The following is a 25472-nucleotide window of genomic DNA, read 5'->3' on the forward strand; positions in this document are numbered from 1 at the left end:
TTTTCATGGTAAGCCAAATGCATGGGAACTGTCCTTAGGCTGACATCTGTGATAAGAGAACATCAAATACATCAACTGAATCAAAGGATTGGTGTAAAGATAACTCTACCACTATAAGGACAAGGACTTTACCCTCAAGTAGAAACAAGCTCTGACCTGACTCTCCTTCTCCCTGCTAATAATTACCCGCCACTCTCCTCCCTCTGCCATCTTTATGCAAATAGACCTTATCTAAGTCTGTTTCCTGCCAAACAGGAAATGCTCGTCTGCAGAGAGATTTGATTTTTATTATGCAGCAGAGAAGCCAGGCAGGACAGGAGGTAATTAGCTGAACACACTGAAAGAGAGAGAGAGGGAGACACACACAAGTTTGACGATGTGACTAAGAGACTGTGAAAGCATTTATGTTCCCTTGTTTTGTGCAGTTTCCTGAGTTTAACTCGACTCAGATCGTATCTCCTTGAGAATAACACTTTTATAATGCCCCTTTAAAAATCTCATTACTCCGACTAACAGAGTTAGTATGAGCTAACAGGATGCTGTTACAGAGAGCACCCACTGAGAGAGCAGGCACCCACTTCGGCGGTTGGGCCCCCGGGGGCCTGCAGGACCTCATCCAGGGGTCATCCCACAGCTGAAGTTCGGTCCTGTGATCCTCATGCAAACACATAAGAAGCCCTGCACAATCAGTCATGAGCACAAACACGCATGCAGACACTTGCACACACTCCTTTCCCCTCTCATCTCAGGCCTATTTCTCATGTCTCTCTCTCACACACACACACACACACATTCGAGATAAACACACACATCCTAATTGGTCACACCTGCTGCCCCAAACTGAGACCACATTAAGAGAAGCTCAGGGCATAACAGAAAAGCATATATGACACAAATTATAATATGAGCTAATGACCCTGTAGTTTGAATTTCATAGTAAATAAACAGCTTGCCCAAATATGTGCACCTATCTGTAACGTAATGTGGATTTTCTGCCTTGAGCTCCATGAAAGATTAATGGGCAGCGTGTCAACAGACATTCAGAAAACAAACCTCTTAATTGCCCCGGTCGGACGGCTTTCCTCTTTGATTATTATGCTTTGACTGGGGTGTTTGAGCTCGCAGAGTGCTTCATTAGTGCAGGGGGGGGGGCTAGTTTAAAGGTGTCACTTACACTCACACAGCACACACATAACGCACGCACACTTTCAGAATATCTTTGCAGTAGTAGTTCCCATGCCTTGCCCTGCACTGCGACACCAGCTCCCCTCTCTTATTACCCCTCATCGCCATCTGTGTTGTGGTACCTCGAGGAGCTCAACCCAGTCTCTCTTCATCTTCCCCACACATGACCTCTGACATGCCCTCTGACCCCTCAGGCTGTTTTCCCCCACGGATCCTGACCACTCGGGGGCCCTGCTCCGTCACTTATCACCCACCAGGAAGCCCGGCTCGTACGACACCGAAGCAGCTCGGGCCAGGACCAGCCCGGCCTCTCTCTCTCTCTCTCTCTCTCTCTCTCTCTCTCTAGGGAAAACGAAGATGGAGTGAAGGGTTGGAAAAGAAGAGGAAGATATCAAAAGTTCCACTCTGTGTGAGATTCATCTGTCAGCGCTGGGGGGCTGCCGTCTTGCTGTCTGCCAGGGGCAAGGCCAAAGAGTGGGAGTTGAGTATCTTCCAGAGGAAAATACAAAGAAAAACATAGAACTTTGGCTTTTTTCCACAGCTTTAGTTAGAGTTTTATTTTTGACAAAGAGTCTGCCACATTTAGGAAAAGCGCTGAGGTAGAGTGATGAGAGCTGGGCACTTAATATAAGAAATGACCCAAATGCCCTTTGACTCAACAGCTGTCAACTAGAGCATAACTGTACCTTTGGTGTAAACTACCCACACATGAGTCTCTCCTCGCTAATGTGCTTATGTAAGAGAGATTAAAAGTGTCTACATTTCACTCTGTCAGAACAGAGCAACTTGGGTGTTGCCCATCGTTGCTCTCACGCTCCACTGAAGGGGTTTCTCACAAGAGGGACATCTGGACCAATGAGGAGGGGAATGTCTCATTCTGTCAAACAAGGTTGAACGATATCTGTAGATTACTTCAATACTGGTTGCAGAGAGGAGAGAGAGTGTCGCAACTTTCCATTTCTCCCCTCGAATTATTCAAAACCGAAGCGCTGCGTTCTTTTTATTGTTTCACGTGGTGCTGCCGGTCGGCCGTGTTTGTGTATGGGGGGCTGTTTGTGTGGCCCGGCAGAAGAGTGATGTTTCCATTCCTGGTACTGAACTTTCTCTCAGGGACTGGGCCCAAAGGTCATCAGAGTTCTACCAGCTCAACATCACAGACCAATTATAACCCGACACATGGCCAGCAGCACAGAGCAGACATGTGGATGAAGACAGAGGAGGAACAGTCATATGAAAAGATTGCGTGACTCTTGAAGAAGATTAGCTTTAAGCCTTGATATTTAGTTAATTATAAAGGAACATAATCCAAACTAATTAATCAGCATTTGCTATGACAGCCCTTAGTTTATGTTCCACTAATCTAATAAGAAAGGCCCTATTAACAGCACCATGGGGATCCAACCTCTACCATCCACACACGCACATGCATCTCTCACACACAAACATGTCCATACATACACCTTGCTCTGTGGCAGTTCCCTCAGGCCAGATGTGAGGTCAAGTTATAGGGAGGATGATGAGAAGTGGCAGCCATCTGTCTTCACACCATAATATTCCTGTTTCCTTCCCTCAAGAAATACAAGTTGCATGTGTGTGTTTGACTGTTCGTCACAGAGTGGACCTCCAGCCTCGGACACATTCCTCCCCCCGCTCAGCATCGAACTCCAGATTTTAGGGGCGCAGGGAAAGGAACGAGGCTCCTGGGAGACCTGTCGATAACGGGACATCTACGGTGCTGACGCAAATAGAAAGAGACGTGTGTGGGGGGGGGCAGGTGAAGGTGGAAGATTGGGGAGAAGGGTCGGGGGTGAGGGTAGAAAGATGGGGGACAAGAGCAAAGGAAGGCACGGGGGGGTAAAGGGTTGAGAGCGCAGATGCCCGGGGAGCAGAGGGCATGAGGGGAGGTCTGGAGGGGGAGAAAAAAAGATGGTGGAGGGGACGGCACAGGAGGGGCAGCGGCAGCGCACTTCAGACAGCAAGAGGGAGATGCAGGGGCAGAGGGCAGCGTACTCCTACCAACACTTCAAACACATTCCAGTACAGACAGAGACATTACAATCTGAGTACATGGAGACTCCTGCAAACACGACTTAACAACAACTCTTTAAAACATGGTTAATAACTTCTGAGAGAATTAGAGCATCGTATGAATGAGTCTAAAACAATTAAATGGGATATTAGCGGATTGAATACACATGAAAAAATAATAACCCACTTTACACAAGAGACGCTGATGCAAGAGTCTAGCTCAAAGCGTGGGAAAATCCTGTGAGCAAAGTGAGACGTCGTACGCAGTGTAGTGTCCATAAATCATCTATTAAAAACACTCAAGGACACATTTTCCTTTTCAGCCATTGAGAGATCCATTTGAAGTCCCATCTGGATGAGAGGGAGTGTTTATACACAAACATCTGCTTATCCAGCAAAAAGTACACAGATCTAACCTGGCAACCACGCCACCCTGTCCACAGCACTTATGTTCATTAATACAGACAAACGTAAACTGTGTTTCCTATAGCAAGCGTCGGCAGAGAGAGCAGGGTCCGCTTTAAATTAATAGCTTTTAAATCCTCTGTTAGACGCTCATAAATTATAAACATATGGCGAAGAAAGACACACACACAGACACCATGTGAAACACACACACAAGAAAACAGGGACAAGACTGCACACACAAACACAGACTAAACAACAAATGCAGAGAGTGAGAGTGGGAGGGTTGGTGATTGTCCCGACTGTTTGCATGCGGTGCACAGATTTTTTTTCATGCTCGAATGGATCTGTGTGTGTGTGTGTGTATACATATGTTCTTATACTTCATGTGTCCATAGATAAACATGTTTTTTCAGGCTCTGCTGGAGCTGGCAGAGCTGGAACTAATGACACTTCTAATCACAGTGATAGGCATCAGAGAGTGACTGCATGCCAAACACACTCTGCACACACTTTACTGCAACATGCCAGGCCACAACGAGCTAATGATTTGGGATTTCCTTAGAAAAAGACTAAAGTTCTGCACCGCAATCTGTAAACCCAGCACTCTGCAAAGGTCAAGTAAGTAATGCAAAGCAACAAATGAAGGATAAGCCTGGTATTATCTTGTTATTGTCAACCAGTTCCATGAAAAGGGAAAAAAAACAACAACAATCTGTAAGCCCATCTCTAACTTCTTTCTAACCTCACTGCCACGTCGGACAACATTTTTACCAAACGCTCAGTAATTTCCTAAAACAATTGGACACTGTAGTTTTTTGCAAACATTGCTCAAGCAGGAGTAAATAGTGCATTTACTACTATTTTCAGCCGTGGATGAATACACATTTGGTGTGTTAGTGGCAACAGTTCAGCGGATTTGACTTAAAATAAACCACAGTGGCCATGTTTGTTGTAATGAAGACACAAATACGCACATGTGGCTCATTGATTAATTATAAAATAATTTTGGAACAACAATGGAGGCCTAAACTAGATAAGGATTTGGCCAAACAGATGATACTTGTTAGTAGGATTATGTTGTTTTGAGACTTTTATGGGATTATTTGAAAAAAAAAAAAAAAAAGGAATATCACCAGACTTGTCCTTTAAATGAGTTGACTCTGCTACAATCTACATCTGCTCTTTTTCTACACACATAAAAAGTGACAAAATTTACTGATATTATGTAGTCAACATAAAGATTTAAGGGGACCTATCTCCCTTGATTCTCTTTAACTGACGGACCACAACTGCTCACTACAGAGAGTTGAGTCCAAACAGAATTTATGGGCCTGATTTTCACAATGAGACAATTCTGTCAGAGGCAATGAGCGATACAGTGGGGAGGATTCCTGAGGCTTTTGCGTGGAATTTGGAATAAGGGGGGGGAGGTGTTGACACAGGACTTTATAAAGTTTGAGTGTACAAACCACACTGGCTGGTAACTCAATGGTTTTTCCGTTGGCAGTGTGTCTAAACAATGACAGTGGAGACATAGTCCTGTCAGCATGGCAATTATTTGTAGAATTGGGTCTTCTGTGTTTTAACCATCAATTTATATGACTAAATTAATCAGCCCTACATCCTCTGCTTTTCCTCCAGTCCCTTTTTGTTCATCAGTTTGCTTCTCTGCAATTAATACGTGGCTGATTATGATCACTTTGCCATTATTGTTCCATTTTGAAAAGTCATTGAAACTGAACCCCAAATGTGCGCAGGGCTCTGAGCTGCCCAAAGCGAGCAGCATCAAGGGTCAGCGTGTGTGTGGAGGCAAAATGAAGCACGGCAATGCAAACCTCCCCAAGGGAATCTAAGCATTTAGAGCCACATTACGGGCAGATGATGCGTGGCCACACACAGACTGAGCCTCACATTCCTCCAAACCCGATTATTCCCATAATGGGCAAGTTTAGGTTTATAAGGAGTTGTGCAATCAGCAGAACAGTGCAAAGCCAACAACAATGACAGTGACATTAAACTGCCTGAGAGGTTATCCAGCTTCAAAATCTGCCCTCCAAATCCTCCACAGACCCTCTCAGTGTAACATAACCAGCTCGGCACTTTTTCAGATGAGAGGTTATACAAGAATAGCTTGTGTATAAGTGTGAGTATGTGTGTGTGTGTGTGTGTGTGCATGCGCACACATGCATGTTTAAAGCTATGGTCTTGTTCAAATATGCTTTTGTGTAAGAGGGCTATAGTAGTAAGCCTAAAATATGCCAAGATCCTTCCGGTGGGCTTTGTTTTAAGTGTCTTGGCTGAGCCTCAGTCTGTTGTCAGGCTGGCTGGTTGCCTAACTGTCTGACTGTTTATCCATTTGTCTGAAAACACCAGGACCCATATGCACAAGGTGACTGTGCCCTTCTCATCTCACCCCCTCAGATATCCAGTGTGTGTTTATTGGGACAGATGGATTAGCATACCTGTTGCTATACAGTAGAAAAGAAGCTGATGGGACAATAATGGCTGGCGGGGGGGTGCACTGGGCTGGTTGGTGTTATGTGTTTCAGGGAGGGGACGATGGGAATGCAAGTAACTTGGGCTCGCAGTCAACCTGACACCGCCATCACCGGACCAGCGGGACGACAACGGGGCCAAAGCATTCCACACTCCTCCAAACATGGCCTTCACTCCTCTGGTGCAAGACACCCCTGAGCTTTAGTGTTCCCAAAAGTGATCTATGTGTCACAGCAAACATTCACTCCTCTGTGGTCTCCTCTTTGAGACTTTTTTAAAAATCGTCTTTTTCTTGCTTGTCTGTTTAACAAATTGGGGGCGCCCACTTAGCAGGAGCAGTAGATCGATCAGGAAGCCTTTACCCCCAACAGCTCTGATAAGAGCATGACGGATGCTAAACACAAGGCCTGGATTCTCCATGCGAGCGGCATAAGTAACAGATATCATATCATGGAGACAAATGACCACAACACAGCTCCCTTAAAATGCACAGAGTACATGGGTCTTGTCTACTTCCACTTGCTGGCTGCTTTGAAGTTGAAGACTATGAGGGTCAGCAAAACACAACAAAAGAGACCAAAAACACGTCAAAGAAATAAATATTTGTCTTAATTAGCCCAAAAACATCTGTTCTCCATTTCATACCACAAATTCAGTGTCCAAAGCTGATCGTGATTTCCCGAGATATTTTTTAATTAGACAGCTCACAGACAAAATAGCCAAATATAGAGTGAGAATTTTAATGAAAACTAGAAATAGTTCCGCGTTAAACCCCAAGCATAAGAGGTTACATGCCTTTTAAATGAAACAAGCTCCATATAATGAGAGTCTATTTGCAACGGCAGGCATGGAAAATGTATTAGTGCATTTAGCTCGGTTGTTAGTAGGTAAGGAGCATCGCTACAGAGTCGCTGTATTTAAACTTATACACTCCTCAAGGCCACTCGCTTACTCCCTTACTTTTTTTACTTATCTCTCTTTCACACACACAAACACACGCACGCACGCACGCACACACACACACAGGACAAACCCAGGTCATTGTGAAAGGGCATCCAGCATTCCCAACATTCCCAGTGGTGCCTGGCATCCTGGCCTCCGTCAGTGAAGATTTGCCAGATCCTCTGCACCACACACACACATGCACACACACATGCAATTACCTCTCATGAACAGCAACTAACCAAACTCCAAAAAACCACACCAGTCAGGCATCACCCAATTTGACTTCTTTCTCTTCCCATTCTTCAGCCCCCCCCCCCATTCATTTTAATTAGCTTTCTGCAGTGTCACTGTATTTATATGGCACTTCATTGTACATTCTGTACTCATCTCAAACTCACCAGTCACTGTGTTGTCTTTCTGACATTTATTGCTGCTGTGTAAAAGATAGCAAAGGTGGAGCGAGGAGTTTCAAACAGATTCTATCTCAGCAGGTCCTGAAAAGTATCAGCATGAGGTGTCAAAGGTCATCGGCGCACAATCTCAGTCACTTCTGCCTCTTCAATAGTCAAATCTTGTCCTTACTTCAGCCTGTTGATATCTGTGTCTTTATTGGGGCTGCCACTAACAATTATGTGCGATTACTTTCTCTATTTTTCCGTTGACTGCCCTATTGATTAACTGACTAATTGTTTCAGCTCTAGTTTAATTTCTGACCAGAGACTCTTGTTAAACAAGTCATTTAGATACACTTAAAATTTCTCTGACTGCTGAAGTGTTGTTCAAGCAGTGACAGTGAGCATCTGTTTCATTCAGTGTAAAACAAACCCACAAGAAACAGGAGTCTCAGACTGACAGGAAAGTGATTTCCTTATGCTCAACTATAGAGTATATTTATCTTCTTCTGGTTTGGCAGGAGAAACTCTCATTAACATAACTCAAATATACCATATATGGACCTGAGCAAACACTGGATAAATTACATTTGCTGAGTGATCTGTTGGCTTGCTGAGAAAAATATTCATTGACAAGAAATCCGGGGGAATAGTTCAAAATTGAACTGGTTATTGATATACGATCCTTGAGGAGTGAGTGCACGTCTCACACATACATCCAGCAGGAAGCAGGACTGGTGAAGTGTTGATGTGTTATCTGCCCCTGCAGCTCCCTCTGCCCGAGTGTGGGCAACTCCTTCCTATCTCTGCCGTCTTCATTTGTCCCTCAGCCCCGCAGTGATGGCATCCATCCTCCACACCTGTCAGGAGGTCACGACCCCGATGATCCCTCTCATGATTGGCCCCCCCTTGCTCCCTGTATCATGTGCTTTCCCCTCACACCTCCATCTGTCTATCACCCTGTAGGTCTATACATCCTACTGCTCTATCCATCGGCGCATCTATTACCAGCTATCTGTCTCTCAGTTGAGGTGATGATCCTTGTACTCATCTCCGGTCTCTGGACTTGGTCATCAGGGTGCTAACTTTACACCCACACACACTAAAGCCCCTGCTGCCTGCTACACTTGTGCCTGCTGTCTGACAATAGCAGGAAAATGAGACAGCGAGAGGTTAATGAAAGCCTAAATTTAACACTGCTGCTCTGATCCGTACAGCAAGTGGCTTCATTAAAAACTATCAGAGGAATTTGGAGAGGGCTACTTAGCGTGCTAATAGGCTAACGTGCGTGTCTCTGGTGACAAGTGGGGGCTGCATGGGTCGGGGGTGGGGGGTGAAAGGGAGAGAACCCACGTTCTGAGGGATTTGTGGACACCAAAATACTCCGGGGAGCAGAAGAACGAGAGCTGCTGGAGGAAATGAGTGGAAAAAGAGATGCCTCCTAAGATGTTAAGGTCAGCCCGGGTCAGCGGATGGGTAAGCGAGTGGAAAAGAACGGGTCCTGCTCTGCAAATAGCAGAACCGGATTAAGCTGTCTACAAATCATTCTTAGGGTTTGGTCTAAACTCACTTGGGGCATTTACTGTGCGGTTTTCCACAAATACAGTTGTATTCTGCTTCGCCACAAATATTAAACAACACAAGACAAAAACCTTATATAGCAATTTAGTATCACTTTTTGGTATTGGCATTGGCAGAACATTATCTGCTTTTCATAACCAATCAGACGAGACGCAGCCAATTTACCTCCAAACACCATCTAGAGTCTGTGGATAGACTGAGGGAGAAAGAAGATAGACAGGGTTGGCCAAGGAGAGGATGGGGGGAAAAAGAATAACTGAAGGTGATTATGGGTTAGAACATATGAAGAGTTATCAAGAAAGACTGAGGGGTTGAGAGAGTCAGAACAAGAGTGAAAGACAGAGAAGAGATAAAGAGGGGGAAAACTGGATGGGGGAGTGGAAGAAAAGATCAGCTCAGGTCAGCTGATGGTTAACGGCGCATTGAAGATCATGTTCTACAGTGGTCTGAGATTTTTACTGCCCCCTTTTAATAGCAGCAAATGGCCTTAACATCTGGATTCCTACTAATCCTGAGGGAAGGGGAGGGGAAGGGAGAGAAGAGAAGAGAAGAGGAAGAAGAGAGAGAAGAGAAGAGAAGAGAAGAGAAGAGAAGAGAAGAGAAGAGAAGAGAAGACTGATTGGAAATGAAAAGCATGAAACACTGAAGTGAGCACAATAACAGAAAAGATCCCTAATTCAACTAATGAGAATCTCAGCCCTCCCAGACTGCTTTGCAGGTGTGCGCGGAGGCAAATTATCACGCCGGCAACCTCATTACGACGTTGTACTGTTACAGTCTTTCGCAGTGGAAACATCTTGACTGAATCACAGCCCGAAAAAGACGAGAGTGCCAATCAAACGACAACAGAGATCCCGTCAATTGAAAGTGACAGCAGTGGTTTTGGCTGGGCTCCGCTCTGCCTAACCCAGTCAAACAAAGGATTTAGGAAACCGACAAGAACCGGGGTTGAAGCAGGATTCTGGCCCTTAAAATGGGATTAAGTTTGAGATCAATTTAAGCATCAATATAAAGAAACAAAAATCTGTCAAAAGCAGGAGTTTGTGACTGGACGTGGTTAAAGCAGCTCTGAAAAAAAAAAAAAGGAGAGGCTGCAGGAGATGAAGCACATGAAGAAATTGTTGTCCAGTTATGTGTATTAAAGCAGATGTTAAAAGAAAAGGAGGCGTATTGAATTAACCCTCATCTTAGGGTTAATGTACATGTGTGTGAAGCCTGTCGTTAACTGAAAGTACAACTAACAAGACACAGAGTCTTGAATTTATGAATTTCTCTTTCCGTTACTTCTTTGACTATATAACTATCATACAAGTAAAGAATATATTAATGCCTCTCATTCACGTGCATTTCTTTCAGATGTTCAGAAGAATCTTGTAAACATCTCCCATGCTTGCTCAGTAGAGGAGGCACTGTTGTTCATTACGACTGCCAGATGCAGGTTCTTCTGGTCAAAGCGTATGTTCCTGATACTTTCCTGGAGCTGTCTGCAGTGGGCGAGCTTTGCATCCATAAGCAAAGGTAGCGTCATACCCCCGCACACATGGGCTACACTTGCAGAAAACATCTAATCAGAGACAGAAGCATCAGTGCACCCCAAGTGTGCACACACACGTGTGTGTTTGCACTGGAGTGTGTGAGAGAAACGTGAATGAAAAACAGGGTTTTAAACACACTGAGGACTTTTTTTAAATTCACTTTAAAGAAGAGGCCTATTTAGCCTGTCTGCCCTACAACCCCTTCAGTGTCACCACAATACCACACCACATAGCACTAATGTGGTACTGCAGTACACAACACTAAAGAGCCCAACACCACACATACAATCACAACCAGCAGGAGAGAGGGCCATGATGTGGGTCTCATAAGCAAGAAGCAGACTTTGTTTCCACGCTTGATGTTGATCATATAGGGTATCCAAACTGTGAAGAGCACATTTATGTAGGAGGAAAAGAAAAAGGGATAACTGATGGCTGGAATGAAGAGAGAGAGGACAGACAACAATAGGCTCATTCTGTGGCCCTTGGGGCAGAAGAGGAAAGATGGGGTTAGGAAAGAAGCCATTCTGTTTCCTCTTTTTTCTGCTCCTTTCTACACCTCCTGTACTTGGTTGGTTAATGTTTACTGTTCAGTGATTGTGCATGTGTGAGCGTGAGTGAGTGTGTGTGTGCGAGTGTGTGTTCTGTTGAAGTACAGTCAAAATCCTCATGGGTTTGTTGGGTTACCTCCAAAACCTGTATGTTTCTATCTGTGCACATATGGCTACATGGCTGTACACGCATGTGTATGTACTGTATGTATATGTACTGTAAAGTGTTGGCACGCAAAGCCTCGCTTTTGTGTATATATTCTTGTACCTGTTTATACTGGCTCCTGTGTTGAAACATATTTGTTTGCTCTTTATAACCAGGTTAGATGTCCCTCCTCAGGGTCTTTTTGTTTCATGCTACATGGATCCAGTTCGACTAACTCAATACAGCTACAGCTCCAACTTCAACAAGTCGAGTCCAGTATCAGTGCCTGAGGTCAGGTATTGGTCTGAGGGGCCAGGGCAGTGTGCGTGTGTTTGCATGTGAAAGACTAAGTGACTGATGATTGACAGTTGGCAGACCTGTAAACACAACACCAGACTGACAGACTGATAAGTAGACAGATGGACAACTTCAGGACTATTAAAGCCAGGTCATCTGATACGTTTTTTTGTTTTTTTGTGAAGAGCCATTTGACCCCCTTGAGAGGACAGATCAGGCCAACCCTCATCGCCCCACTGGTTCTCCTGCTGCTCCCCCCCGTACCCCCTACAGAGACCTATAGCCCTTACCCCCATTATTTCTGTTTAGATGTTTGCTGTGAATTCTGCCCTGTAATGGTTATAAGAAATCACCCTTTCACCACATATGTTACATAAAAATATTATATAAAATATAATAATACAAAAAGATTCTTAAACTAAATTTTACTCAAAAATACCTTAATTTTTTAAAAGAAAAAGCAGAACCAAGACTAATAATGTATTCACTGCTGTAAGAAATTGATAACATCTCTATATCAAGAGGTCCTCAAGTGAAAAAGCTTTGATCATAGAAAGTAAAGGAGCCGCTGATTATGCACCACACTCTTTTCTAAATGCAGCTAACTGAACTTGTTTGGGTCCCAAGTTGTATTTTTAATGCCAAATTTTAACCAGGTTGATTCTTATGTCTATTCTCTACTGTTTTTCTGCTCATTACAGCACCCACCCACCTCATCCTTCACCCAACCCATCACTAACCCTCCTCTTATGGAGTGAGAGTAGTGCCAGGGTGCTGTTGGAGATCCAGTTCCCAGAGGGAGGAGGAGAGGGGTCCGATGCTGGGTAGGGCTGGATAGTAGGAGGTGGGTGGGTTACACTGGCATCCTGTTTTGAACACACTAATAGGACCTGTTTTGGGTTTACTGCAGCAGAAATTATGGGGGCTCCACTCTTGCTAAAAGGTCAAGAGGTTGCAAGGTTATTGGTCGGGGATTATTACTGGACACCGGATGCTGGGCAAACAACACAAGTGCTCGTGATGTGGTCTCCAAAAAAATTCTATTACTGAACTTGAGAGTGAGTTCAGTTCGGTCTGAAGATAATATCTCAGTTCTGCAGCGTGTGATCTGTCTCAACAGTCTGTCAGCGGTACAGACTATTTACAGATATGGGTCTGGTTAAAGTAACAGGAGGGACCAACGCAAGGCCAAAATAGACATGAGCTGGCAACAACAGCTGTCTTTGTGTCGCCATCCACACTGAGCTAAATATACATGACAATCATTCCAAGACATCACAGACTGACAGCATTTCATATTTCTCCCCCTTTTCTCACTTTCCTCCCCCTCATCCCCTCTTCACGCACTCTCATTTTAATGTGGATTATAACTTGTTTTGCAGCAGAAAAATGAAACTAAGTTAACTCTCACCCCTGAATGGCATTACCTGTAATGACTTTACTCGATGATATTGAATTAAGTCACATAAGATAACAAGCACGGCTGCTTTGCACTATTTTTGCTTTGTCTTGATCCTATTAAACACGCTGAGACACAAATGTAAATTCACACAAAAAGCATACGCGTCCCAGCGGAGCAGGCTTACTTTGAAATGTTAGGTCTACTGTCATGTCTAGGACATGGCCCAGGGGAAAACATGAAAGGCGATCGGTCAGTTTAGAGAGGCTTGTATTAATGAACGTGGTCAAAGAGCAAGGCAAGAAACAGGGAAAAGACATAGCATTACATGCTAACCACTGACCCCACTTCACTGAGGTCCTGCTGAGAGAGGGGGGAGGACGGACAGGGGAGATGGAGAGGAGGCAGTAAAGTCAAGAACAGGGGGGGAGAAGACACCGCACAGAAGGAGAAAAACGATCTATGGAAACTCCAAACATGAGGATATTGTTTGAAAAATAAAGAGTAATGGATGGAGCGATAGACCTGGTGGGACTGGGGAGTGAAAAGATGAGCTGAAGCAGGAAAGAGATGTTAGGAGGTAAAATGGGGGAGCAGAGGACAGAGAGGACAGGGAGAAAGAGGGCAGCGAGGGGTTTGGAGGAATGTGAGAGAGGCGGAGAAAGGGGTCAGCTCAGGAAGACTTCCAGCTGCGCTCCCTCCACTCTGATCTTATCTGGCCTGTTTGCTTGGGGTACACACGGCGGTTCCACACCCCTCCTACCCCCTCTGATCTCCTGCAGTCACCCCCTCTATCCACTGTATACCTCCAACATGCAAAAGAAGCCTACTAATGCCTTTTGTTACACCTGCTTTGCCCATAAACAGATGCTCACACATAAAAATATCCATAAACTTGCAAATGCAGAAACACACTCAGGCGTTCAGACGTGCACGGAGCGAAAACCCTGGACAGGAAAGATAAGTATCTGGCTACTTACGCTCCATTTACCATTGTCTGTCTTTCCGATAGAGGAGGAAACAGAGACAGATAGAGCCAATGTGAAAAAGAGAGAGTTTAAAAGTTCAGACATAATTGGACCAAGTAGAATCAGCTGATCTGCCCTCCAAATTAACTGGTGTACCAGACAGACAAATTGTCACGTCTGTCTGATTTGATCAAAACATCTGCCTCAGATAAATCAATAGGACATCCTGTGCCAGGAAAGATGTCTCCTCCAACATCTGCTTGTTAAAAAGGCCCAGTGGGATTCCTGTTTCCTAAATGTGCCAGGTACAAATGTTTTCCAAAAGTCAGGTCTGTGCGATTGGAAAACTATAAAACAGGAGGGTATTATGAAGAAGTCCTCTGTGTATTACAGTAGGCAGAATCCTCAGATGCTGGCACAGCAATGATAAGAAATATGCAGTGAAAATCCAACGTGCATGTCAGTTACATCAGACAAAGAATGGTTTTCAGCTTAAAAAAATGCCAGGATGAGAAGTCAGTTTTTCTGTGCTTCTTTGAAAGAAAGTGAATAGAGAAAAAAATATATCAATAATATGGCTCTGCATTGGTACTGATGTTTGAAGTTTACAGATACACAGCCATTACCCAGTGACAGATCAGTGCTCACAGCTGCATCAAAGATGTCCAATAATAGGCATAGCAGCAACAAGGTGACGTGTAATATAATTTTAATATAACACTAAAAGTATCCCTGCAGTCAGTCCATAAGCTTGGAACAGTGCCTCAGTGCCTTGCTTAAAAACATTCAAAGAATCTAACAATCCATATGTTCCTTTGTTAAAAAAAAACATAAAAAAGAAAGAAAATATATAGATCCTGCAAAAAGTTAATAGACATTCAAAAAATCCGACCTCCCATCTCGACGCCTCTTGACAAATAAGCTATTGCTAATTTGATCAGCTGTATTTTCTTCCTGCCTATGTGCCGACTTTCTTCGCAGATGATAACACTGCAACTCGGGCCAGGTCTCCCAATTAAAACTGTGTTAGAGAAGTACTTTGTGCTGGTGGTTTGGCTGTGACTCTCAACAACATGTTTTATGATAAACAGCTTGATTTGGGTCAGGTCTCCTTATTGGCCTGTTGTGTATTATAAACCAGTTCCCTATTTAAGGGCCAATTTGGACAGTTATAGCTGTGTATACATACTTTTTTTTTTTTTGCTTTAATCCTTGCTTTAAACAGCCAAACTCTTTGTTTAGAATTTAAAAGGAATCATATGGGGCTCGGGGCAGAGCGGGCAGCACCACATGCCAAGATAGTGTTGCAATAATAGCATATTTGCTTATTGAAATGAGACAGTGCAAATGACAGAAAGACACTGAAACAAATCACAATTAGATTCTACACTTCACATGTATCTTAAATTCTTTCCTCTCCATTCATCAGAATCACATTGTACATTTGTCTCTCTGAGACTCCCTCCTCTCACCCCACTCTCTCCACTCATCGCTGTCTTTGTCCTCGTTCCAACTCACACAATCAGAACCACATTGACGTGAGAAAACACTCCAAGTAAATAAACAAGACCAAAAAAAGGACTCGCTCGGTTCCAAAAGTGCATCCCTGGTGCCTGGATTTAAGAAGCATTAACAGCAAGTAAAACAGTGACAGCGCCATAAAAATGTGTGTGCACGTCTGGGTGTATTTTTTGGGGGGGTGGGTATGTTTTCAGCGTGTGTTTGTGCATGTGTGAAAGCATTTGTTGTCTCTGTTGCCTTGTAAAACCACAGCAGCCCTCTTCTTCTTCTCCTTCTTCTTGATGTGTGTCAAGGCTGCGGCGCCTGAACCGTGACACTGTGTCAGTTTGCTTGTAGCAGACACAAAAAAAAGACACACAAGCAAACACATGTTTAAGTGCTCACAATCATTAGATCACATCCACACACATCGGATGCTTCAGCACCTTCAGGGTCCAATCCATCTAAATCCTAAATGGGTCCAAAAGAGCTGCATTTGAGCGCTGTGACTGTCCAGAAAGCCCACACATGCGTAAGGAAAAGTAAGAACAGAAAGTAGGGAAAATGAAAAAAAAGGGGCGGGGGGGTGAATGCAGTCAGAAAGAAAAAGAGAGAACGAGAGGAAAGAGAGATGGAGGACCTGATAGATTGTCCACATGTTCAACCCAGATATTCCATGTGTAACTCGACCTGACTGGACATCTGTGATATACTCTCCTGGCTCCCAAAATGCACTCAGGACTCATTTTATTATGAATCTTGAGTGGAACAGCAAATATGCAGATAAGAAATCCCTATAGAGGCTGGCAATGGAGATGGGCTGTTGGATGGTATGCAGAAAAAGCAGAAGCACACACACACGCATGAGAATTACAACACACATGTGAGGTGGGCCAGTGCACAGGCCCACACATACAGACGAAACAAGAATGCAAGCACGCACAAATGTTTGCTCAGTATGTAAAAAACAGATGGAAAGCTGATAAAAAAAGTTTCAACATGTGCAGTATGTTTCGGCATACTGAGTTCCTCCGTTTCCTCCTCCCTCGCCCCCCTCCCTCCCATCTGTGCCTCCATCTGGCTGAGGCAGTTCGACAGTGAGCAGCGGTGGCAGCCTTCTTGACAGAAACCAAGTGTTTCGATTTAATGGTGGCAAGTCGTGGTGTGTGTCCACCACTGCGTGCTCATTAACACTTATTTAGCACCCATTATCACACTGTCACAGCACCAGTGGTCTGCAAATCTTCTGGTAAACATGCATACATAAATTTGCTGGCACACGTATAGATATACATACAAAGTCACACTTACACACACATGCACACCTCTACCCAAGCTTGGCTGATGATAGAATCCAGTTAGACGCTGCAATTTTTAGAGAAACATTATAGCAATTATGTTCAGATATCCGTGCTGCTGGGAAAATGACGCGTGCAGACTCCTCAAATCAGCGTCAGAGAAACCTCAGAGAGTGAAATGACCCATCAAGGGTTTTTGGCAGGCTGTTTCACACACAATGAAGCTGATAGTTTGACTGCAGCCACTGCGGTTGACTTTAAGCCGTAGATGTGTCACACACGGCTGTAAACATGAGAGCAGAACAGCTGCACATCCTGGTTGTTTGACTCCTGCCATTTGAGGTTTTAAAACTCAATGTATTTTGAGTTGATGGGGAGTCTTTGCCTTGTTTTGCCTCCCTTAAAATTGCCCGAGACCCCTTGATGATTTATAGCTTCTTTTACTGAAAATACAAATATATAATTATTGAGTTATTCTTTCAAATTTCTCATCACCATAGCTTGAAAGGCCTCTGTGGTCCACTGGTACATTTTCTGTCTCAGCAAAATCCAGCTGCCAGTAATCTGCTGCCGTCACTGGAGGCTATAAAACCAGGAAATTAGCTTGTTGGATAGACACACCTGAGGGAGCACCCACTTACCCTGTGAATGCCCCCCCCCTGCATCTCTTCATTGTCTGTTTACAGTACGTGCGATAACAATCTCCACCCCTCCCCCACCCCCCAGCTCACTCCTGGCTGAACTTTGGGTTAATGTATACATACGGGGAACGGGCTGACCCACTGCCTCGGGCCATCCAGATCCCAGATTCTGCATTAAATATACCACTCCTTAAATTGTAAGTAGAGAGGAGGATGAAGAGAAAGAGGACAGATGCATCACTGGAGACAGAGTTAGAAGTTAGAGGACATCGAAAATAAAGGATAAGAAGAGAAAGCTGTGTTTAGAAAGGTCAAACTGAGAGAGAAAGCAGGCCTGTCACATGTAAATACGTCCCCCCGTCCAGAGTGCTGGTGTTAACTTGTTGAGAGCCATCCGGTGCGCCACTCTACTCCAACATGCCCTCACCTCCCTCTTGTGACAGAATAACATGGACCAGTGATGCTGAGGGTTTGTTCAAAAGGTTTCAGGCCCTGATTTTTTTTTTTTTTTTTTTACAAGCTCAGCTCTCATTAAAAAGGTGCCAGGAGAGTGACGAGCCTGTCGAGGGGCTTTTACATTAAGCAGGAGTGTGTTCAGCGCAGCGAGGACCAACTGCACCAAGGACGCCCCGCTTCACACCTCAGAGAAGAAGAGATACCTTCCATCGCTCATTCCGCTTAGCGTCTGGGAGGGATGAGCGATAACCTCTGCTCCTCCCTGTTTGTCTGGGTTCACGTCCAGAGATGCTATCTATCCAATAAATCCAGGTGTGTTTGCGTGAGCCCCTGTGCTGCAGCTGGATTTAGCCTTACTGCATTCCTGATGGATTAACTGGGCTGTAAATGCTAAGGAAAAGACTGATACTGGAAACTTTTTTCTGTGGATCTTTATCTATGCAGGACATCTTAACAGATGATGGGATTGAATTTAAGCATGTTTACATGCTTTACAGGTTTCGTGGAGCGTTCAAGTGACAGTATTATTTTTCCTCTCTAAACACAGTTTGGAGGAGATCATTTTCTTCCTGTACCGTAAATTCATATTATGATTAAACAGGTTTGGGCACACACACAAAGCACTGCCGTGCATGTGAGCGATCACTGACCTCGCACTGCTGTCAGCCAGCCAGAGGCCACATGGTGGTGTTAAAGAGTTTTTCTGCTCCCCCATTAAAAGGCTATTCACCTTGTCACCTGCCACTTGTGATAATTAAAGAAAACATCATAATAGTTTCCACATTTGGCACTGTGTCTGCTCAGCACTGCTCGGTAAGCTCCTGCCTGTCTTACTTTGCTCTCAACCAGACTGTATTAGCTGTGGCTGAAAATATGGCATCCCTGAGAAAATGTTCTTAAAATATTTTGATACTGGCTGAATATTTGAGATACTCAGGAAACTTAATAAAGCCTTGCAATACTTGTTGAAAAGCTGCATTATCCTCTTACATTTGCAGCCTGTAGCCTCCTTCAGGACAAATCTTTGAATGCAAGCATATATAATATGGACATGTTCAAATAATTACTGGACAGAAAAAAAATCTTGTAACCATTCAAAGGCCATCTGCTAAGTGAACAGATTCTGTGGCTCCAGAAACACCATGAATGATTCTGTGGTGATGCTCTTAAATCAATCCAAGACCGAAGACATAAATTCTGTGCCTGTGGTTTCACACACCACTTGGTGCTTTTGATGCACGCTGCTCTGCTGAAAACAATTGGCGTTTTGAAATCGCGCGCATCAGACAAAGCATTACTGTATGGAGAGCAGCGAATCAGATGTTCTTCTAAATGGAGTTTCACTTTGATGCCATGTGTTCTTCAAATGATTGATATCTCATTTTGGAACCAGCCACCTCAAATGTTCTCTGTCAAAGGTTGTAAACACATTGTTTTGAATATGCTAAAATAACAAACTTATTATGGTAAGACTGCTACTTAATACTTCACACTGTGTCCTACATTTCTCTCTGTTACATTCCTGTCTACCTGTGGTAATAAGAAACATCATCTGGTCCATGTTTATGTTGGGGGTGTGTACGAGAATAATCCTTGTTTGTGTATCCTAGCACCACTATATGAAGCTATGCAGGGCATGAGAAAGCTCAGCCTCATAAACAGTACTTCCTCAATGATGTAAATATAAACAGGCCCTTACATAGTGGTTGCTCAATAGCAGGCTCTTTTTGGAAATGACTATTTCCACTGCTGGCCAAGAGGTGACGACGTACAATCTGATGCTAAATATGAACACATGCATGCTAAATCCTTTAAACAGGTTATAATCAGCGTTCCCTCCTTCACAAGCCCTACATCATTTCCCGCTTTTAATGATCCCAGGGAACACTCACAGTTAAAATGATATTATGTTGATAATTGCATCCAGAAATGTTTTCTATGAATCACTGCTGTAACTGCCATCACTGCATGAGTCTGTTCAACCAAGTTCCCCTTGGTTGTCATGTCTGGTTCTGCACATCCTGGGCTTCACCGGCCAGTACCGGGCCCTTTATCTCAGCTGTTTGTTCCTGAGGTACTTGCAAGCCTCCGTGAGCTGCCGACTGGCCAGCCTGTGTCCAGCTGTTTATTTTTCGAAAGGAAGAATGTCGGCCCCGACTGTTAAACACTGTGGTTTCATAAAGCTAACTTTAATAAGAAGGCTGATGAGAGACAGAGAGGGGAAAGGTCTGGATGTGGTTTATGTGTGGGTGGGTGAGAGTGGTAACCAATGGTCAAGAGGACCTGCACACACATATAAATGTATACATATACACACCTGGAGACAAATGCAACAGCTGTTCTTAAGTTCATACTCAGCCTCATTAAAATGCTGAATGTTTACTGGGTGGATATTTATACATCAGTAATCACAACATCACACAAACTGCTTCTGATGTAGAGATAAAATGATATTAAATAACTACTGGCTGAACCAACAGTCTGCTAGTATCTGACCTGTTTAGATTGAAAAGTACAGGAGGTAATAGAATATGATCAATGGATCTGACCAGACACTTGATCAAAATGCTATTAATGGTGTAAACTGAGACAGTTTTAAGTGACATTTCCCCCAAAAAACAACACACCCTAAATTACCTTAACATTATGCTAATAATTTTAGGCTAAATGAGCAAACTGTCAGATAAGCTTAACTGGATTTTTCCCACTCATTCATGAGCTCTGAAACTCATTCTTCTCTGTGTATGCAGATGTAAATAAAACAAAGTCATACCTACATTTATGAAGGATATTGTTAGTTAACGTTGATATATTTTTTGGCTCCTTAACACTGTTGTTTTACTTATGCTACAGGTCATGATGGTTCAGTGACTTCCTGTTTACACTGTTCTTTGCTATTTATTGGAGAGCACTACAAATGTTTCTTAGCAACCAGTTTACACTTTACTAAAGTCATACTAGCTAAGGCATTTTTAAGAGTACCAGAGTAAGCATTGCACTTCTGTAGCTTTGCAAAGGACAGCTGAAATTGAAATCGGTGCAGCAGAACCAGGGATATTGTCTTTTTTCATCCCACGAATTCTTGTTCCTTGTAAAAACTATGAAGCCTACGTTACCCACAATGTAACTTGACTGCCTGACAGTTTGGTTTGAGATTCAGGTATGTTATGTCAGTAGCAGCTAATGTCGCCTTAAGCTACTAGCCTCAAGCAGAGCCCAACTGGCTAAAAGTTACTGAGGGACGACTTGCACACAAAAACTTAGAGATGGATATTACAAATAGCTGGTTCACCTCAGTTCTGGAGAATGTAGCCCATCTGTCTGGAAGCACCTCTTGAAACCTATGACCAATTAACTCCAAACTAAATACCTCAAAGTATCCAAGAGGCAGCATTCCCCTCTCCTTCTACGAAATAAACTGAGCACAGTCGGGTCTTCCAAATAAGAACAAGATATCAAGAAGAGTCACTCATTTTTATTCCCCTCCTACAGTGACCAGCGGGAATAACAGACACTTCAGCCGGAGGATAAAAGTAACTTGAGGACATGAAGCTCACACAGCTGTGCATTAGAGCTGCTGCCCATATGACGACGGTATCTATGGTCTGTGATACAGTGATAAATAAAAAGCAGACTGTGCGAAAAGAAGGAAAGAGGGTAAGGGGAGGATTAGGCTACTTCCTCTCTGACAATATCCATCATGAGTCAAATCACCACTGATAAAGTAATCATTGACACATTGTTGGCAGCATTATTTGGGCTTTTTTTCCCCTCAAAAGCCCAAATTCAAGACAAAGTACATTATGGAACCATTATGTTAGGTTAAATAGTGGGGCAAATAAAACATGGATGACCTGGATGTATGAATATATTCTGAACTACATCTTTGTCTGGAGCAAAAAATAATTCACACTGCATAAAACACCTTTTTAGACCAACTCTACGAGAAATGTGTGTGTGTGTGTGTGTGTGTGTATGTGTGTGAGAGAGGGCACAGACACCTGACTGTGTGCAGCAGCAGCACAGAAAGCATTTTGTTTTTTTTTTTTTTTTTTTTAAAGATATTTTTTTTCTTCCCTGGTTTGAAATCTCCTTCCCCCTGCAGCATAAATGTAATAAGCCACCTGGGTTTTCTGCCACAGGATACCCTCTTCAAAACTGACTTCATACACTGTGAATTTAAAGCAATGCAGTCAGTCACTGGGAGCCACGCACTAAAACATATGCCCGCAGACATCAAAACAAACACATGTGCATGAAACATACACACAAACACGTGCACACACAAAGCTAGTTACATGCTGCTCTCCAACATATTAATACCTAAAGCAACTGCCTCCAGCCCACTGCTATAGTGGAACAAATCTAAAATGGGACTTTTTATGAAAACAAATTTCCTGCGTTTATTGTTTTAAAATGGTCATTAAAGGATCTTATATGGCCTATTTGCTCTTTCTGTGGCGATAGATTGTATAGGTGGCTGCTTGCTTCCGGTCTGATTTATTATGGCTTTAAAAAGAAAATGCAGCCCTGAAGGGGGGGGGGGTTGCTGGCTCCATCATGGGTCTCCATCTCCCTAATGCTGCAACCCCCCCCCCCAATCTCCTCCTCCAGGCGGGAGAGCAGGAAGCTGGGAAGGGAGAGCGTCCCGTCTGCCTCCTGGGTGAGAGGTTGATCCCCAGACAGGCCGGTTAACACCAGCTAACTGCTGACAGGCCTCACACAAGATGTTATACTGTATTTCTCAGCTTATTAGCCATTACACACCATTACACTGCTGCAGACAGTGGGATCAGAATAATAACCCTTCACATATGAAGGTATTTCTAGACACAATAAATACCTGTGCTTGTACAGAAAGCAGACAAGAATTTATATTAACAAATACATCTTTGTTGGTATGTGTATCAAGGAACCCTGCTGTGAGCTTGCTGCTTGATTATATAAATACACACAAACACACATATATGGGGGACATATGCTCCCATTCTGTGCATTAATGAGCTCTTATCTGATGGAAACTGATCTGACCGCACAGCCAGGGGTCTGACCTTTTGCAACCATATACACTAAACCAAAGCCTTGGATGCCCTTTACTGACTGAAAGAGCTAATTCCCAACTATGACTTAGGACAGAGATTTACACTCAAGGACATGCAACTGTGTTTTTATCTTCAACAAATTTTAAAGCACAAACTATAGGTAATATCCTAACATTTAGAAAAATCAGTAAAAAAAAAAAAAAAAAAAAGTAATATATCAACAAAGGGCTGTTTGGTCTATACATTTATCAAGAAAACAGAGACAAATATCCATCACAATTTCCCCCCAAAATGACATCTTCTAATTGGTTGCTTTGTGCAACCTCGGACATTTAGTCATAAAAGATAGAAAAAGCAACAAATGGGTGATGACTGCTTGCTTTAGCACCCTCCCTCCCTGCACAGTCTTCAGTGACTGACGAGTGAGTCATATTGAGGGTGTCTCCGGGCTGGCATTTAAGTTTTGGGCCCGTGCCCAAGTGTGGGCAGACTTTGTGCCCCCTAACAGGCATCAGACCTGTTAAAGAGCCTTTAAATGCAAATTGCAGAAATGACAATACCCTAACACAGGACACATACAGCCCCCACATGGTTCCAATTAGCCAAGGCACTGTAAAGGTGTTATGTTCATGTGTAAGTAATGAATGCGTGTGTACGTTCGTCTGCCAGCATATGTTGTGTGTGTCTGTTGAGGGAACAGGCGGGTGTTAATTGCAAACACCTGAAGCTTGTACGCAGAGTTGGACTCTGTGACACAGTTTGCCTAAGCCTTAACGACTGCTGGCCGTGTCGTATCTGTGAGCATAAAAGTGTCACAATGCTGCTCCCACTGAGGGGACACAAGAGATAAATGTCCCCCGAGTCAGAGCCTGTGGTAAAATCTATTTATAGGCAGTGTCTCTGCTACTCCAGCAGTGACTGAACTGGGGGGTCTTGCCTTCAAAATACTTTTTTTTCCCCTATGTGAAGGAAGTTCTTCAGTCAGAATGACAAATTCAACATCATCATTCCCGGTCCTGCTGCGGATGTGCTGCCCCCTGTTGGGCCCCCATCCCTGTGCATGCTGAAAGGTGAGCACCCTGATGCAGAGGGCATAGCTTTAATGGCAGAAATGCCGCTCATGCTGTGTGGTAGTGCATCTCTCACACACATACAGGCAGAAATACCTTGGCCTGTGATCCTGGTGGTGAGAGATTCAAGTTTCGGGTGGTGAGAGCTGGCTCTAAAGGGAGAGATGGGTCTCTTCTTACAGTGTCGTGTTGAGAGAGGTGCCTCTGTCGGCCCCTCAAAGGCTCAGGGACTGAAACTCAGACACAGACACACTCACACGCAGCCACATGGGACCATGATACAGCTTGTGTACTCTCTCGCAAGGACACAGATGGGATGCACACATGTAGGCATAGAGGCACAGCTCAGATAAATCACATAAAAAGATTTTACATAAATCACATTTAGAGTGCTTGGCACAAACACACCACTGATAGCACCCAGCTCATGTGACTTCTTAGGCAGAAAGCACCAAGAAAAAGTCTATCGGCTGAGAAATCCTCTTTAGAAATAAACAAGTTTTATGGAGAAATGCTAACAAGTCTGTATTGAGCAATCTAATTGTTGAAAAAATACATCTCCACAGGCATTCGTTTGCATCAAAGCCGCAATAAACAAAATAGCCTTTTGTTTCACTGAAAATAAAACACTATATTTAAAAGACAGAAACTGAGAAGAGAGAGATTTAACTTCTGAATAGTTATGGAAGGATTTCAAAGCCAAAACAGCCTGATTACACAGCAGCTCAGTGAAACTGACAGGAAAATGGGACGCAACATCTGATACAATGATATTATCTAATGGAATAATTACATTACAAGTAGGACAGTGCAGGCTAATCCTGACCAGGTTGATAGACTGAATGTCAAAAGTGGAGCTACTGCAGAGACCTACAGCTTGCATTGACAGGATCAGTGGCTTTGGCTCTGCTGAACCCATCGCAAACAACAAATACTTGCACCAACTTCACCTACCAGCCAGGCACAGCGAGCGAGCGAGCGAGCGAGCTATCTTGGCACAGCAGACTTCAGACTGGAAAACAGAATGTGTTGAAAGCCGGCCAGAAATTCCACCAGTGAACGCTTTCACCTGTTCTTGTTGTTGCAGGGGCTATTCACACCCAGAGACAAAGGGAAAGAGAAAGAAAGAGAGAGGAGCCAGGGAAGGAAATTATCCCCCCCCCCCCCCCCCAAAAAAAAAAAAAAAAAAATCTGCAGATAAGCATCTTAAAATAGAATTGATAGAAAAATTGATGGGGAGAAAATGAGTGCAGTTACTCGTCTTTCAGAAACAATGGCATATACATACATACACACACACACACACTCTGTTGCTGCAAGCTAAAGGATTTCTCTGCACATAAAGCACAACTATCCTTTCCATAGGTGAGGTAAAGTAGCCCATGACAACCATCAAATGCACTGCTGATCAATGAGACACACCCACTGATCATCATCAAACATCAAAATGTCTGGAGGCCCTCAGAGCACATACATCACATCAAACATTGCGCCAGCAGCTTTACCCAAAATAAAAGAAATACCATCGTTCTTTA

The 25472-nt window shown here is 43.6% G+C and overlaps 1 protein-coding gene across 1 annotated transcript in view; it reads right to left on the bottom strand.

Moving 5' to 3' along the window:
• Positions 1–25472, bottom strand: part of col23a1a (collagen type XXIII alpha 1 chain a) — a 114794-nt gene that overhangs the window by 86778 nt on the left and 2544 nt on the right. The gene's annotated exons all lie outside the window — the stretch shown is intronic.

Source organism: Lates calcarifer, linkage group LG8, assembly GCF_001640805.2.
Source record: "Lates calcarifer isolate ASB-BC8 linkage group LG8, TLL_Latcal_v3, whole genome shotgun sequence".
Classification (NCBI taxonomy): Eukaryota; Metazoa; Chordata; class Actinopteri; family Centropomidae; genus Lates; species Lates calcarifer.